The sequence below is a fragment of the Vipera berus genome (genome assembly GCF_964194415.1).
Source record: "Vipera berus genome assembly, chromosome: 17".
Taxonomy (NCBI): Eukaryota; Metazoa; Chordata; class Lepidosauria; order Squamata; family Viperidae; genus Vipera; species Vipera berus.
Window position 1 is genome coordinate 2,459,480 of NC_138220.1, and position 9,004 is coordinate 2,468,483.

Sequence of the window (9,004 nt, forward strand, 5' to 3'; positions counted from 1 at the left end):
CATCTTCCCAGCCAAGGAGGCTAGCAAAGCTTCTTTGTGATTTATTTTAAAGCCACAACTTTATTGTGGCTTTAAATTATTTCAGATTTCTTGGGAGTGTGTGTTGTGTGTGCTAAAGACCACCTTGGGCTTCTTGACTGGTGGATATTTTGCCAAAGCAAGGCAGCCAGCCATGTTTTCATTCTTGTTCTGCCCACATCCGGAAACTTTTCAATTCGAAAAGATGACAAGGGTTCAACTCCGTCGGGGGAACTCTAGCCATCCCAGTTTCTTCGGCCAGCATCTTCTCAGCTTTTCCCACGACGCCCCTTGCGGGTGATAAACGGGTTAGAATCTAGAACTGGAACTTTCAGAACGATTTGAAATGAAACGGACCTTTCTCATCCTTGAATCCTGACTCCGGACCCTTGCCTGCTTCTGACCGGATGCAGATGGACGTGCTGCTGACTGCTTGCTTGCATTTGTAGGCCTAAGGATGAGAGGTTTGCAGGAAAAAGACAAACCTCGATACAAAATGCAGACAACTTTCCTGCCTTCTCCTCTCCTCTTCATCGTCCTCTCCACCCTGCAGGGTAAAAGTCTGATTAACGGTGAGTCGCTCCGACAAACTTAAGAATCTTGTCTCCGTGACTATTTTTAATTTCCTCTGTTATTTCTCCCCCTCCCCCTCCCTCTTTTAAAGCATGCTGGACTCTAATTTTGTGACTGCAGGACTTGGGTTTGGCTAGTCTAAAGAAAAGAAGAAATGGGCGACATGATTGCAGTATTCCAGGATATGTGGAGGGGGTAAACTTATTCTCCAAAGCAGCAGAGGGCAGGATGAGAAACAACAGTTGGAAACTGACCTAAGAGAGAAGCAACCTGGAATTAAGGAGAAACCTCCTAACAGTGAGGACGATTAAACAGGGGAACAGCTTGCCTCCAGAAATCGTGGGTGCTCCATCACTGGAGGTTTTTAAGAAGAGACTAGACAATCACCTGTCTGAGATGGTGTAGGTTCTCCTGCTTGAGCAGGGGGCTGGACTAGAAGACCTCCAAGGTCCCTTCCAACTCCTATTCCTATTCCTATTCCTATTCTATTCCTATTCCTATTCCTATTCCTATTCCTATTCCTATTCTATTCTATTCTATTCTATTCTATTCTATTCTATTCTATTCTATTCTATTCTATTCTATTCTATTCGTTAGCTAAAGTTAAAGTTTATTGTTCTGGCATGGTCTCTCAGCCCCGAAGCTGCACATTCCTGTATTCCGGATGGAGTATAGTCTTTTCTCCTCCATTGCTTCTCTTCTGCTCCTTGCTTAGATCCCTATAAATACGAATGCATCCGCCAGAAGATGTCCTGCCACCCAAAAGCCATTTGCCAACTGGACAAACTCTCTTCGGAGTTTTATTGCCGTTGCTTGCCAGGCTACGACGGAGATGGCGTCCATCTTTGCCAAGGCAAGTCCCGCTCGTGTCTTTACTTTATGGATCCTTTTAGGTGACCTCTGCAGCTCCCAGGGTGAGGACTTCAGCTCACATAATTCTCCCGGTCATAAGATTGAGGAAGACTCATGAGTCTTTTGAGCTCTGCGGTCACTTCAAAAACAGTCGTTAAACGAACGGTCGTTAAGTCAAGAACCCGCCATTGATTAGTAACAAGCCTCTCCACAAGGTGGGGTGCAGAAAAAAAGGGGACTGAAATATATCTGGCATGCTGTAAATGTTCAGGTTTTACTTGGCTAGCATGCTTTTTTTTACTTATTATTATAAAAGGACCCATAAATTCCCCTTTCTCTCGGCTTGCAGCCCCGGCCTTCCACCTCACCGTTTCCGACGCTTCCGTTTGTGACGAGATGGGAGAGCAGGTGTGCCTCCTCCACGTGAAAGAGCCGACCGTCACTTTCCGCGTCTCTGTCTCGGCTTCCGCCACCCGCCGTATGCCCAGCCTGGTCTGGTACAAGTTCTACACTGCTCAGAGCCCGCAGTTCCACAGGTAAAGTTGCTGCCCGATTTCTTACCTGCTTGATTCGGTTAAACTTAACGGCTTTGCGGACAGCTAAAAGATGGGTAAGTGCTGGAGGAGAGGCCTTTCCTAGGAAGAGCTCAGGGGACAGATAGTCCTCGCCTTAACGACCGTTCGTTTAGTGACCAGAGTTGCCACCGCGGCGATGATCAAAATTCAGACGCTCGGCAATGGACTCGTACTTATGACAGCGTCGCAGCGTCCCAGGGTCACGTGGTCCCCTTTTGCCAGTTTCCAATGAGCAATGGGGAAGCCAGATTTTCTATTCTATTCTATTCTATTCTATTCTATTCTATTCTATTCTATTCTATTCTATTCTATTAATTTTGGCCGTAAGTCAAGAGCGTTTTTTTTTCTTCCTTGCAGCTACCGACGGCGTTTGGGATCTTTCGAAAACAGGACTCTGAGGATAATGGTGGGCCGCCATAGCCACGTCCTGACCCTCCTATCGATACAGGATGACGATTTTTACCCCAACCTTTTCTGGGTGGAAGTGAGGCGCCGTCCCCTGATACCCAAAACTCTGGGCATTGAAGCTTACGACTTAACCCACTTCCAAATGTTAAACCCTTCCGGTCTGAGATTCTATTTCGCTCTCGAGGGAACGTCAATTGGTAAGACCGAGTGGTGCAGAGTCTTGCGGCTAGGCAGGGAAAAATCAATAGCACAGTTATAGAATAGGCGGTACCTGGCTCAACCAGCAGTAACGGTGAGAGGGATCTAGGATTCCCTTAAATATGAGCCAGTCGTGTGTTGCCCCAAAAGCTAACACGATCCTAGGTTGTATAATCAGAGGTATAGAATCAAAATCACTTGAAGTACGGTATTAGTACCGCTTTATAAAACCTTAGTAATGCCACACCTGGAATTCTGCATCCAGTTTTGGTCACCAGGTTACAAAACAGATGTTGAGACAAGAGCAACTTAGATGATAAAAGGCCTGGAGACTAAAACATACGAAGAACGGCTGCAGGACTTGGGTTTGGCTAATCTGGAGAAAAGAAGGCTGGGGGTGGACATGATAGCAGCATTCCAGTATTTGAGGGGCTGCCACAAAGAAGAGGAGGCTCAACTTATTCTCCAAAGTACCTAAGGGTAGGACAAGGAGTAACACGTATTTATATCTATGTATATCTCTATCTATCTATCTCTATCTATCATTTTCCTCTTTCATTTCTCGTCTTACCTGATTCATTTCCCCGACACGATTCCAATCCATGCAGCCGAACATTGAGAGATTTCTTTGTTGCTTCTCCTCTTCCCTCCCTCCCCCGCCTTATTTTTTTTTTGGGGAAAAGAGGTTGGACCTTTTTTGGAAGGCGATACAGCGGTCCTCCAGTTACACAAGTACCTGCACCTCTCGCCTTCCAGCTTCGTTAAGTGGATCAAGGAATCCCGTCCGCTGACCTTGCTGAATAACCAAGCCGTGGTCATCGCCGACGACGTGGAAAAGATGGAGATCCGCGGATTAACGTAGGGTGGCTTGCTTGCTGTCTGCCTATATGTTAAGAACCGGGTTAGCGCATTAGTCCAATGCAGGAAAAAGAATTACAAAGGGACAAGGGGAAACCTACCCGCCTTCCTGAACTTAGCCAGCCTCTGCAGCTGCTGTTTCTAGAAGAAAAGCCATCAACAGACCGATAGAGGCAAACCACGTTTACACGTCATTTAAAAGAGGCAGCAAAAAGCTAAGAAGGCAACAAAAAGATCAGAACACATCCCTTCCGGCAGCCAACACTACTGGAGGGATTAGCCCCAGACAAACAAACAAGCAGAAAGCAATAATTTTGTTTATTTGTTTGTTTATTCATCCAATGAATCTTACAAATTTGAGCAAACAAAATGAAAAAAAAATTAAAAAGCGATGGGGACGACAGGCAGGCTAGTGCCCTTAGGGACCTCTTAAATATGGGGTGAGGCCCTCAGAAGCTAAAACTTAAAACTGCAAGTTAGGGGCCAACACAACCAAACTGGGTTAAATATTCCAAATTTTTTGACAACTCTGTTACAAAAATCATTTTTTAAAAAATAAATCTCATTTTTGCTTTCTGTTTGGGGTAGATGAAAACGAAACTCTTTTTCCCGTCACGTTTCTGGAAATTTTCTTGCACGTCTTTTTTTTTTCCTCTCTCTCTCTCTCTCTCTTTTTCCCCTCCTCAGAACTGGTCACTATTTGCTGTGTTTTCTTTACTGTCCATCCTGCAGGGCATCTAACTTTGGTTACATCCGAGCCCTGGTTTACGACTTTCACTCTGAGGTCCCTGGACGTGTTTTGGTGGCCGAGAGACTCTTCCTAATAAAGAAAGGTGAAGGGCTGTTCTCTGTCTCTTTCAATGAGTGGACAGCGTCTTTAAGAGGAGGAGGAGGAGGAGGAGGAGGAGGAGGAGGAGGAGGAGGAGGAGAAAAGTTGGAAGGGACCTCGGAGATCATTTAGTCCAACCCCCTGCTCAGGCAGGAAACCCTATACCATTTCAGACAAATAAATTTGGCTTAATTTGACTGCGTGATTCTGATTTGATGCTCCACTGAGACTTGACGTGCTTCTTTTCAGACGTCAGCAGAACTTGCGAGGGAAGCCAGGAAGAAAGGTCCTGCCTTTGCAACCCGGGATTCGAAGGAAGCGGTGTGCATTGTGTCGGTAACTTTGGAGCTTTGCTTTTTGTAGATCTATGTGTGTGTGTGTGCGTGTGCGTGTGCGTATACTGCGTTTGCGAGAATGGATATCTCCCCCAAGCAATGGTTAGCGAAGCAGGTTTTGTACACAAAAAGTTATTTTGTAACCGACAAAGGTATTTCTTTGGTGTTGGAATCAATATATTTTGTGTTTCAAAGCATTCACACAACCAGGACCCATTGTGAGGTGCCAGGAATCTGAGACCAGGGTGTGACAAACAGATGCATTGATCTGGGTGCTCCAAGCTTAACATAGAGGCAGAGGAAGTGGGGTGAACAAGCAAGGTTCTCCCACTGGCCCAGGCAGCACAAACAGGTGGAACACACACACACACACACACACACACACACACACCCTGGCTGATGTGTGAATGTGACTCAAGCCTCCATCCCACAAAAGCGTGACAAAGGGATGTAATTGGTTATTTGTGCAAGATAGGAGCTGCCCACCCACCCCCACCCCCACCCCGGTCTATTTAGGATTCTGGGCAGTTTAAGAAACACGATGACAGAAGTTGAGACCTTGAATGTCCTGCGCGGAAAAGACGGGCTTGTGCGAACCAGCTTCTCTTCTCTCCTTTGGATTTGGGGGTGTTGATGGGGACGGTCTGGAAATAAAGCGTAAAGAGAAGGTGGTGCTGGCTGGTTATAAAGAGTGTAATTTTTATTCCTTTACTCTCCTTCCTTCTCCTTCCCTTTTCCCATCCCTTCTCCTTCCCTTCTCCTTCCTTTCTTCCTTTCCTGCTTTCCTGCTTTCCTTGTCCTTCCCTCCTCCTCCTCCCCCATTCCTTCCTCCTCCCTCCTCCTCCTCCTCCTCCACTACTCCTCCATTCCTCCTCCTCCTCCTCCTCCTCCTCTCCCTCCAAAAGACATCGACGAGTGCCAGAGTAAAGCCACCGCGCAGTGCCTGGCCGAGGCCGAGTGCCTCAACACCCTCGGATCCTATTTGTGCCGCTGCCCGCAGGGCTTAGAAGGAGACGGGCTGCTGAGCTGCACAGGTAGGGGAGAGGCCCCCTCGCCAGGGGAGGCGTCCAGCGGTTTGCGAAACATCGCTTTTCCACGCGGGCTGCGCCTCGCTGCGGAAGGGATAAAAGCTCCGGAAGAAAGCAAGCGAAACAAACGTGGGAGGCAAACTCCTCCCAAAGAGGTTCTCGCGGATCCTCGGGATGGTCACCCTCTCCGTGAAGATCCCGTTCTCCAATCCCGCCCTGGAGACCATCCAGACTCTGCTTGGTTTCATTTCATTTCTGATTTTTCTCTTTCCCAGACATCGACGAATGTACGCGAGGCACCCACGGCTGCAACCGAGACGCGTGGTGTTTGAACACCCTGGGCTCCTACAGCTGTGCCTGCCACAGTGGCTTTGTGGGGGACGGCTTGCGCTGCACAGGTGGGGCACACACACACACACAGGTGTAAATTTCTGCAGGGTGGAGAAAAGGTCTATTTGCCCATGAAATACCATATTTTCTTCTCCCCCGCCTAGCTAAGAGCGCCTGGTCTCCTTGGTCTCCGTGGTCCCCCTGCTCCGTCACTTGTGGCTTCCAAAACCAGATGCGCATCCGCGAGTGCGCTCACGTGGAAAGCGGGATGCGCTGCCTGGGGCCTTCGTCTCACCTCCGACTCTGCCCCGGCCTGCATCCTTGCCCCGGTAAGTCCTTATCTCTCTGCTGCAACAATTAAAAAAAATAAAAATAAAAAACCGACATTCTGTGTGTGATTCCCCCTTACGGATCGGAGCCACCTGGCTCCAGGCCCCAACCCTCATCACCTTTTTGCAAAGAATCTGTGGCACCACAGCTGGTCCGCAATAGGGATTGGAATCCATGGAGATTTTTAAGAAGAGGCTAGACAGTCACTTGTCTGAGATGGCCCAGGTTCTCCTGCTTGACCAGGGGGCTGGACTAGAAGACCTCCAAGGTCCCTTCCAGATTCTATTCTATTCCTTTCTGTTCTGTTCTGTTCTGTTCTATTTTATTCTGTAATTCTATTCTATTCTATTTTGCATTCTGTTCCATTCTATTCTATTCTGTAATTCTATTTGATTCTGTAATTCTATTCTATTCTATCCTATTGACAGGACCTGTTTTTTTTTACGATCATTTTACAGTGGTCGTAAAGTGAATCATTAAGTGACTCTGGTGGTCGTTAAGCAAGGTGCACGGTTCCTAAGTGAATCCAGCTTCTTCAATTGAAGCCGTGCAACGGGGCAAATCTCACGTAACAAATGCCTCTCTTAGCAACGGAAATTCTGGGCCTCGTTGCGGGCGTAGGTTGAGGCCTGCCTGTATGTCCTGTTTCAATTGGTCCCTGTCCCCAACCGGCATCGTCTCTGCTTCTGTCTCCCTTTTGCCTTAGCGGATGGCCGATGGTCAGTTTGGTCCCCGTGGTCGCCCTGCCTGGAGATGTGTTCGGGGGTCAAGAAACGGGTCCGGCTCTGTGACAGCCCTCCCCCTTCCAGAGGAGGCCTGCCTTGCAAAGGGGAGAAGGAGCAACTCAGATTATGCCGCTCGAGCACCTGTGCCGGTATTTAATGAGGACTAGCAATCCGCAAGCCATTGGGTCGTTGTTCAGAGATATTTCCTTACCCTTGCTCTCTTCCCCCCACCCCCCGTGTTGTGGGATTCACAACTCCACCATTCCTCACCACGCTGGGCAAGAGTCTGAAAGCCGACATCTGGAGACTTGCAGCTTTTTCAAGCGACGTCTCAAGAGGTTAAACTATGGTTTGTTCTCTGCATTAGTGGATGGAGCGTGGTCTCCCTGGGCAGCGTGGACGCCCTGCCCCGTCTCCTGTGGGTTAGGAGTTGTGCGACGGTCGCGGCGGTGCAACAAGCCTTCCCCGAAACACGGAGGGAGAAACTGCAGCGGTCACAGCTACGAAGAAGGCACCTGTGGCTTTCCGGTGAGGGACACCCCCCCCACTACAAGTACCACTAAGACACACACACACACACACCGAGAAGGAAAAGTCCATTGATCCAACTTCTCTGAGCTTGGAAGCTGAGTGGGGTGGGGTGGGGTCAGATCTGGCTCATAATGCTTGGATGGGAGGCCACAGGCTGATCTACGATGGTAGCCTAGATTGAAAAATTCAACATCCCGGAAGAAAGCGGTGGTGGTCCTAAGCTGGAAGGAGATTTTATTTCCTTTCTCCCTGAGAAATGAGATCCCCATTACACTCGTTTAGTGACCGTTCAGAGTTACAACGGCACTCAAAAAAAGTGACTTACAACCGTTCCTCCCCCTTATGACCATCACGGCATTTCCCCCCTTCCTCCCTCCCCCCCAACCGCTAATTTTTGCTTGCAGGAAGCTCTTTGCAGATTCCTAACCAAGCCTTCTGGATCCATCGTACCTGGCAAACTGATTCAGTAAAAATGAAGCCGGACCCCAAAAGGTAAGCATTTTGCTCAGAAAACACCAATAATGTCAGAAGCCTTGCGGGAATCACACCTGTCAAGGCATCAAAATAAAGGGTAGGTTTGAAGCAGACCTGGGTGCAAAGAATTGCTCTGGGAGACACTGCTTTTTAATTGTCTTTAATTCATTGATAATCAGCTCCTGGCATCGTGGGAGATATCATGAACAGTGGATGGATTTTGCCAAGGTTTAGATACGATGTGTTGGAACTACGAGAGGATTTCCAGCAGGATGGGACCTGTAGTTGTTGGGGCAGCAATCAGAGGCTGAGAAAAGGATGGTGAAGGTCTTTGGGTACCACCACCCCCCCCAGCTATGAGCAGCAAAAATTTAAAAACTGGACGAAGACTGTGATTAAAATGTAATGGCCATTGGATCAACGCCTTCTTCCTTTTTGATGAGTGGCGGCTGTTTTTCAGTTTTACCTGCATCCCTTTTTCCAAGGGAGACGTCATTAAATTCTCCTTCCACTCCTGCATGTAGAAAGCTAGCTCCTCAAGGTGTACCTGTCGCCTTGATACCTTTTTTAAAAAAAATTGTTTGGATGAAGTAATTTCTCAGAAGACTCCTAGGCCTGCTTGATTTAAAGTTTTAAAAACAAAACAAAATAATTTGTTTTGGGGTCAGCTTACCTCCACTTGGATTCTCTGGGCTGTTTTGACTACATCTACCATCCTTCATTTCCCAGTAGCCATTCTGGCAGGGAATGATAGGTTGCTGATAATCTTGACCTACCTAGAAAATCTTTGATAGTAATACTGCTGTCAGAGGCTTAGGGCTTAGGAAAAAAAGATTTCTCTTATTCCCATAACATAAGAGACGGAAAAGTCTTTTTTTTCTCCTTTTTTTAAATAAAGTGCTTTAACTTGATTTCCACTGGGCTGGTATGATTCGATCTC